The sequence below is a fragment of the Lynx rufus genome, unplaced genomic scaffold, assembly GCF_022079265.1.
Source record: "Lynx rufus isolate CCGP_SWC_20201006 ecotype Redwood Valley unplaced genomic scaffold, mLynRuf1.p SCAF_10, whole genome shotgun sequence".
NCBI lineage: Eukaryota > Metazoa > Chordata > Mammalia > Carnivora > Felidae > Lynx > Lynx rufus.
Window position 1 is genome coordinate 69,518,528 of NW_025814824.1, and position 9,061 is coordinate 69,527,588.

Consider the following 9,061-nt stretch of genomic DNA (forward strand, 5'->3'; position numbering starts at 1 on the left):
GGAAACTCACACTCAATAAGTAAACTTACACTCAATTTCCCCACTTGTAAAATGAATTCTCATAGAACTTTTATATGAATTCTATGAAATAATATATGTAGAATATAATAAGGGCTAAAAAAGTGGTCATTCCTTATACCTCCCCACACCTCTTCTTTTGATTGCCAATTTCTCTACTTTAAGACTTGTCAGTGAACTAGAAAATGTTCAAACACTAGTTTTGTAAAACATAAAAATGCAATAGTCCTAAAAAGTCTGAGGAAAATGCCCCTAAACTCATGGCATACACAACAGGCCTGGAATTTAGATTCTTTTATTTGGTGGAGTTTTCATATTTTCAGCCTTTGGTCAGACTTAAATTCCAGGGGGACTACCTCGTCTGATACTTTGGCACCTTCCCTAGTCACAGTTGGAAGCCAGAAGTATAGAAATGAGTAAAATGGAAAAATAATGAAAAACAAGAGTCAATCAAATCTTTTCATTTTTTCTTATTCCTTTAGTAGGATTAAAAAAAAATCTGTCTTTCAGTCAAAGCTTGGGATCAAGTTTTAGCTCTGCAAAGCTTTTTCCCATGCTTTGATTTAGTAGGGGCTCCTCCTGCCCCATGCTGTCCACATTTTTGAAACCCAAGAGCTCCTTTTGCAGGTAATATCTTATCATCACAGTGATTCTTGTGACTAATTATCTGGTTATGTTCTTTGGAAAGATATATCCATACAAGTCTTGCTAGAGCTGAGAAAAAACAAAGTTTTTTTGTTTTCATCAATGTCCTCTGCTTTAATGTTGGTACCAACACAACCAAGTGAAAGAGGCAGCCATCTGAATATATACTGCAATAAGCATCAAGATATTTCAACATCCCTCAAACAAACCGTGTATCTGCAGTTTAATTTCCTTACCATTTAGAAGAGGAGATCACCCTCTCCCATCACACCAGTATCCCTTCCCCAGACCCCATGCCTGAAGGAAGTCACATTTTCTCATTGGCAGAATCAAAGACACGGAAGAGATGTTAATGAGGGAGCTGGACATACACAAGAATTCCAGCTCTTGTGTGCTCCAGAAAATGAACTGATAAAACTCTGATAGGGATACTTGCTAACTGTGGGTTGACATTAACAAAGGAAGAGTAACAAACCTAAATTTAAGGAAAGTAAAAAGAATACTAACAGCATCAGTTAAGGGTTGGGGTGTCCACCCATGGCTGTGCTCTAAGTCCCGTGTACCTTGTCAGAGTCTCCTCCCCACTAGACCTCACCGAGTGATCTCTGGAAAATGAGGGAGCAGTGGACCAGATGGGCTCTAGGGGCCCTCTTAGATCTGATACTCTGTGAGTAGATGAAACAACTTGATGTCCACCACAGGACTCTGGGAGTTGAGCAGTGCTGACAAGTCAGATGGTGCCAAAAGACCATCCATGTGGAGATCATCAGTATAGTAGTGGATGGGCCAAGAAGTAACAGTATATCTCCCCAATTTGCATAATAGTGAGAAAGGAGAACAGGAGGCATTGGAACCACTCAGAGCACATTGCCACTTTGGAATGTTTTATTCACTACGGAATGTGCTTTCTCCTCCTTGTTCAAAATAGCTATCAGAATGCCTAATTGAAAGATTTTTCTAAGCCCAGTCATGAACATATTTAAAATCCCAGAAGCTAAATTTGGAGGGGGGTGGGGGGAATGTGTTTTAAGTAAGCTCTTTGCCTAACATGGGGCTTGAACTCACAACCCTGAGATCAGGAGTCTCATGTTCTATTGACTGAACCAGCCAGGCTCTCCCCTCCAAAAAAAATTCTTTAATTAGAAATCCAACAAAGGAGCAGGTAAAGCATCTCTGGAAAAAAGGGTCACAGCATCAAGCACCAAACGTTGACACTCATAAATGGAAACCAAGAGGAATCAACACAACCCCCAGCTCCCACAGATAGGTACATAGTCCCTAAAATAAAGGTCAGAAATCATAAAGAATAAGAAGGAGGCCATTCATCCTTCATGAAGGTATTAAAAGTGACACAGTAGACCTAAAAATGGTCATTTTATTATGGACCTCTGGCTATGATAAAAGTCAGTGTAACAAGTGGAAAAATGAAGAATGCTGCTTTATTTACAAAGAATAAAATCTTCAAAAATTGAATTGAACTTCAGTTTCTTCATCTGTAAATTGGGAATAAGGATACTCCCTGTTTCATGGTAATAGAGCTTTTTAGTTGAATTAAGTTTTAGGAAGCATCTCCCTGAAATACAGAGTATGCTATTTGATGTGATACATGTATAACATCATGATAAAATCCAAGGGTGAAGGGATAAATGATATAGGGGCCCCATTTCCATGAGGACAATGATCAACCCTAAAATTACAGAGACTTAATTAAGGTCATATAATTAAGTGCCTGCAGTCTTTCTTCAGGGGACCATAAAATGCTCCCTGTATAAACTTTCTCAATATGATTCCTAAGGCATCTTTGGAATTAGAAGAGAAATAGAAAAGGTATTGTAGTTCTTCATGAATAGGTTAAATCTAGTCTAGCTTAAAGGTTAGACAGATGCCCTCTCACCACCTCTATTTCCAACCAGCTTCTGTTTTAAACACCATGATGAAGATGGGAAACCCACTGGGACTCATGAGCCTCCAAGATCATCAAGCTCAATGCCAAATGCAAATACACTGAGTCCCAGTGGAACTACATTTACTGAGTTCCAAGCTGCACGTCAGGCCCAAGCTGAACTCAAGCAGAGCATGGTATCCACACCTGTGCTCACCAACTTTAGAGAAGTCAGATATACAATTAAGGAAAATTCAGTAAGGAATATTCTAGAACAATTCCATCTGAAGCAGTCAGAGACAGGGTTACAGAAGGGGTGCCATTTGGGTTATCAAGCAGAGAAGGGAGTAAGAACATCTCAAACAAAAGGAATATCTTGAGCAAAGGCTCAGAGGGGTAAAGGAGCATGGGAACCAGTTCAGTTTCTTGCTTGAAAAAACAGTGAGTCGTCTGGAGGCAAAGACTGTGGAGGATGCAACTAGAGATGTTGGCAAGATCCAAGTCATAAAGGGCCACCCTGTGTGCCAAGGCAAGGAGCTTGGCCTTTGTCCAATAGCCATGGGGAGCCATTGAGAGCTTTCAGACATGGGCTTTAACAGAGCTCCTTCTGGGATACTGTAAAGGCAGATTGTTGGGGGAGATACTAAAGGCAAGGAGGCAAGTTAGGAGGAGTTTTATTGCTATTTTTGTGTGGAACATCTGTTCTGAAAGCAACAATAGAGGACTAAGTCATGTGGCTTAATAACTTTCCACGTGGGCTACTGTGAGGGCTGTTTAGCACCAGATGAGCAGACACATATTGAAGAGTCAGGACACAGTAGCATGTGGGAGGCCAGCAGTACAGAATGGTGGTCTTAGAGGGAGAAAGATCCAATAAAAAACCCAGTTCTACAACTTATCAGTTGTAAAACACTGGGAAACTCAGCAAACTTCATGGAGCCAAAGGTTCCTCATGTGTAAGACGGCAATCATAATAGCAACCTGGCCAGTCGGTTGTGAGCTAGATGCACACAAGGTCCCTGGCAGAGCATCAGGCACAGAGCAGGTCTTCTGTAAGTAGTAGCTGCCATCATTACAGTGGAAAAGCCTTTGGCCAAGATTATTCTCAGAAAAGATCCATTCACCAAGACAGAGGCTTCTTCTGCTGAGCACCAGTAACCAAAGCAAACAGAGAAGTGGGGACGAACACAGAGTTCTTACCTACACAAGAGGCTCAGGTGTCCCTTTCAAAGGAAAGCAAAAACCAGCCTGAGTCTAACAAGCCCATGCACACTGATCAGAGCTGCCTATTCTCAGCAGCCCTGGGCACATTCCCGTGTAACCTGGTTTGACAAGCTGTACTGGCCCAGTGCCCAGCTTGCAGTCAGAATCTACCAGGCCCAGGGATTATTCGATAATCTCTCTTTCTCTAAGAGGGTAGTTATGGTGCAGAATGGAGGCATCAATATTTGTTTTAAGCACATATGCATCATTCCTTGATTTCCTATCTCACCTAGAGGCTAAATTACTTCTTCTAGAGAGCAAAAGCACCACCTTCATGGCCCAAAGCTCTGAACATAGCTTCCACAATTAGCACAGCTAATTTACCATCCAGGAACAGTTTTGGTTCTAGAATTATGGCTCATGGTTGTAGATATTCTGATATTCCCAGTTCAGACAGTACTGAGATTCCTGCTCCAAACCTCTTGCTTGGAAAATAAGGGCATTCATGGATGAAGATATTGCTCATTGTCAATTATGATCTCTCCTATCCTTTGACTCTTGTCTTCTCACTTACAAACACTCTGGAAACTTCGCATGCCCCCATTTCTGAACTGTCTCCTTCCATCTACCACTGTATGTTGCTCAAAGTACCCCACACCCACGGCTGCATCTCACCTGGTAGTCACCCTTCAGCCTCTGGAAACGACTTTCTACCTTCCCCATGAAACTGAAATGTTCTGGGCAAGTCACTAGTGACCTTTCCAAATCCAAGAGGATCTCATTCTACTTGGCCCACTTCAGCATTCTCCACTGTAACCACTGGACACTTGTGAAAAGCTGTCCCTCTTTTGGCTACCTAGCACTCCTCCCACTTTCCTGCCCACCCTCACGCCACTCCCTCCCTTCCACCACCCACCCCCCAGCTCACATTGGCTGACTCTTCTTCCTCTGCCCAACTCTGAGTGTGGGCTTTCTGGGTTTTTTCCCAGGGCCCCTTCTCTTTCCATATCCCCCTCCTCCTAGGAGATACCACAGCAGCCCACCCTAGTTCCAGATGCTTCCTACTTCCATAGAATACAGAATCTTCTTTGACTCTAGCTCAATTCTCTCTCTCTCCTGAATCGAAAACAGCAAAGCCAACCCCATCATGGAATCCCTGTAGGACCTGTTTGTCCTACACTGGCCTCAAATATTGCTATCCAAATCGAAACTTCCCTCATCTTCTGATGCTTGTGACCTTGTTGATGGCACCACCATCCTCTCCAGCCAAGATAGAAAGCTCAGGCACTCTTGACTTCTCCTTCTATTTTATTCCACTGTTACTGAGCTGCATCGGTCCTTTCCCTCCTTCCTGACTGCCCCAGCCCCTGGCCAAGAACTCTTGCCTGGGCTTTTGCCTTTACTTCATGACCAGTCTTCCTGCTTCCTTCTTCCTGTCCAGAGGTTCCTCCTCACTGCCATCTTTATAAAGCACAGAGAATATTACCTTCGGGGCAAAAACCCTCACTGCACCCACTGCCACACCATCTCCTTAGCATGGGACCCAACACTCCTCCACAATATAGTAAGAACATACATTTGGGGTCTCTCTCTCCTACTAGATCATAAATTCCTCAATGGCCACAACTGTTCCTTAGTGGCTGAGTGCCAAACAGCCTGAGCCACAGTAGATGCTCAATACACACTAGGAGAAATGAATGAATTGTCAGGCTGTCAGTATTCCCAGCTTATCCAGCCTTGCTCTCTAAAATCAAAATGTCCTTCTCTGATTATTTTAGGATTAAGAACTCCTTCCGAGAAGTTATGTAAAGTGTACCCAAGTATCCCAATTTTTTTAGGAGTGCTGAATGCCCTACCTTAACTTTCTATAGCATTGAGCTGCTTAGAATTGGTTATTTATCCATATCAGGAAAAAAGAAAAACTCTTCTCATTATGTATTGTGGAAAATAAAAATAATTTTCATGAAAAAAAATTTTTTTTTTTACTTTAACTTGTCTTAACAGTCAGGGTCCAAACTGAAGAAATAAGAAATCACTCTACTTACTCTACACTCTACAGACAGAATCCAGTTAAAGTAATTGATTCTTTAATAATCCAAATGATGGAGAAATTGAGACATTTAAGCAGATGAGGTGAGGTGAGCCAGGAAGCAAGAAGTTGCTACCACTTCCAGGCTAGGCTAACAAAGGGGAACTGGGGCCAGTCACCTAGCAGAAGCTGGAGCCTTGGCAGGTGCAGATTTATCATGAAGCTAACGAGGCTTATGCTTTGGGACTTCTTGCCCTCCTGCATCCCTTCTAAGGCTCTAGATCTAATTTTGTATTCTTTTTCCTTAAAAGGGTCCCCCAAATTGTATAAACTTCAGTCTTCACAAAACCTAGATCCTCCACAAACCATGGGGGAAATATTACCACCACTAGAGATGCTGCCCAAGGCTGAGATGGGGAGAAACCCCCTAGATTTTCCTTTCTGTCCACTTTCCAATATCCTGCCAGTACTTCCCATTGGCCAAACTCAGCCACGAGCCAACTTGCATGCAAGCCTGGGAAACACAGACTTTAGGGTCAGCCACCCTATAATATGGAGCAAAGCAGGGAAGGGCAAGGAGGAGATGTGAGAGCAAAGAATCCAAGGATTGGCATTTCAGCCTCATTGAGGCTCCCTTTGGTACCCAGTATTAAGGCTGAATAAAGGCATACAGTATTGTAAGGGTGTTACCAAGAAAATGCTAAATGACTCTCTCCCAAAGTGTCCTACACGACAATGTATACACAACATACCTATATCTGCCTTCCAGCCCTGCAGACTCTGAAATTCAATCTTGCATCATCTTACTAAAAGTAGTCCAATTTCAGGAGGTCTGCTCACACTAACCAAGCTTATAGAAGCTTGAAGCATAAACCTAAAAACTAATATGCCTATATATAAGAATATCCCTGTAATGTGGAGCAGCAGCATGCTTGTATTTACAAAATTAGTTCAATTCTTTTGCTCACTATAGCACACAATTATTGACTATTAACACCCATGGCAGTTAAGCAATATGGATACAAATTAATAATACCCAGCCCCTCCCCATAGGGGCCTGGTGATGAATTTATGGTAACACCATAGACAAATATAGATTGAAAAGAAATTAAAATTCTTATTGAGCACAGACCCATAGCCAGTCTAGTTAACATGATTTGAACACATAATAACATGAGGCTCTGACAGATACAGATGTCGGTCTCTAACCATAGATACAGATCTGGCAGGGAGACTGTCCAGAGTTGTTTGTCAGAGCACAGACTCCTCTGGAGAGAGAGCCCGTTTCCATCCCTGACTCAGTTTTTCTATGTCCCACACTGATCACCACCTCTTCTGAGGGGCACGTGAATGCAATATGCCATTCATTTGGTTACGATCAGGTTCAACAGACCTCAGAGACATTCACTCACACTGGGGCAGACTTCTGAACCATTCTTGCTCTTTGAGAATCTCATAAAAGCTTCAGACTCTCTCTGAAATCCATATACAGTAAAACCTTGGATTGCAAGTAACTCCTTCTGCGAGTGTTCCATAAGACAAGCAAATATATTTTAACTTGACAAATGAGCGTTGTCTTGCAATACAAGTAGTATGTGACAGAGGATGTCACATGATCACAACTGAGCCAATGGTTCTTGAAATTCGCTTTGATATACGAGTGCTTTGGATTACAAGCATTTTCCTGAACGAATTATGCTCGCAAACCAAGCTTTTACTGTACATACAAATTTTGTATATGCTTTCAGGGGGTTCTTTGACTGCATCACCTTCAGTTCTTTTTCCCTAGAGCAGGGCTTGTCAACCTCAGCAATACTAGCACTTTAGATTAAGTAAAGCTCTGTTTGGGGATCTGTCCTGTCCATTCTAGGATGCTTAGCAGTGTCCCCAGCCTCTACACACTATATGCAAGTAGCCTACACCGCACCAGTTGTGACAACCAAAAACGTCTCCAGACAGTGTTAAATGTTCTGGGGGGGGGGGGGGTGTAGGGGGCAAAACTGTCCCAATTGAGAACTACTGGTCTAGAGAGACATTCGCTGCCTCAGCTCTTACTCCATGAACAATGCATGGAGGGTCCAGCTCTAAGAGTAGCCAGCCCCCTGGCACCTGCTCTGTCTAGACTTTAGGCTATCAGTCAGTTCAGCAGACAAGTTACTTTAGAAAGAAGAATGTTTAAAAGCTTCTGAATTCTGGTTCTACCAACATATGTAAGTGTCTGCATGTGGATCAGGGTTGGGAGGGAACTTAAAAACATGCGGTCAGGTTATTTACCAGGATGGAGAGATTTTAAGCTTATTTTGTTTGTTTATTTCCATTTGAGGGGAAAAGAAAAACCATCACTATTGATGTGCATGTGTTTACAAAACATTAGATGACTACATCCATTAGCCAATTAATCTAGAGTCCACCTGAAGCTGCTTGTGGTCTTTAGCCATCTGGAGAAGCTCCACATGTTTCTGGTATAGCTGGCATTATTGTCCCTTCTAAAGCATTAGAAACCTGCAGCCCATGCCAATTCTCAAGGCCACCTATAGCCCTTAAAAGATGGCAAAGAAGTCATCATTCCTCCCACCCCACCCCAACTGAGACTGAGGATTTGGCGTGGGCCAGACACTATGATTTATGTACATCAAATCACTTAAACCTTACAACAAGCTAGAAAAGTAGGTACTGTTGTCCCCACTTTAGAAAAGGACTGAGCCTCAGAGAGGTTTAGTAGGTTGCTTAGAGTCGCATAGCCAGTAAGTGGCAGAGCTGGAATTAAAACCTAGTTCCTCTGACACTAAAACCAATGTTCTTTTCCTGACATTGTCATGTGTCTGGTCCAGTTGCAGATTTTAGCTAAGATTATTTAAGACAGGAAGAAGCGGCCTTTGTGACATGTATGAAAATTAAGACAAACAGCTCAACTCTTTCACTTCAATGGGGAAATGCATCAAAAACAGATATTTGACATCAAATCAACATAACTCCTGATTGACATAATATTTTTGTAAATATCTGAACTCAGAGCATAGTTGGCTGTCATCTTCAGACTCCCAGTCTTCCCATAATACAGGCAGCTACATGCAGTGCTGAGGGAAGGCAGAAGCCCAAGAATTCCGACTTGGAGGGCTTTTCCTCTACCCCGATCTCCTCATCAACAACTACAAGTCGCTGGCTCTGAGCAGGAAAACATTCATTAGCTTTTAGTTACCAATTCAAACCAGGGACCTCCTCATTCTGCCCACACAACTCCAGAGGAAGTCTGGGACAGGAAGAGAGAGACCAGATTGATGGGG

General features: G+C 42.6%; 1 non-coding gene across 1 annotated transcript; it reads right to left on the bottom strand.

The window, feature by feature from the left end:
• Positions 1–1,703: 1,703 nt before the first annotated feature.
• Positions 1,704–1,776, bottom strand: TRNAR-CCU (transfer RNA arginine (anticodon CCU)). Its single transcript has one exon. It is a non-coding gene; the product is annotated as a tRNA-Arg (tRNA).
• Between the last annotated feature and the right edge of the window lie 7,285 nt (positions 1,777–9,061).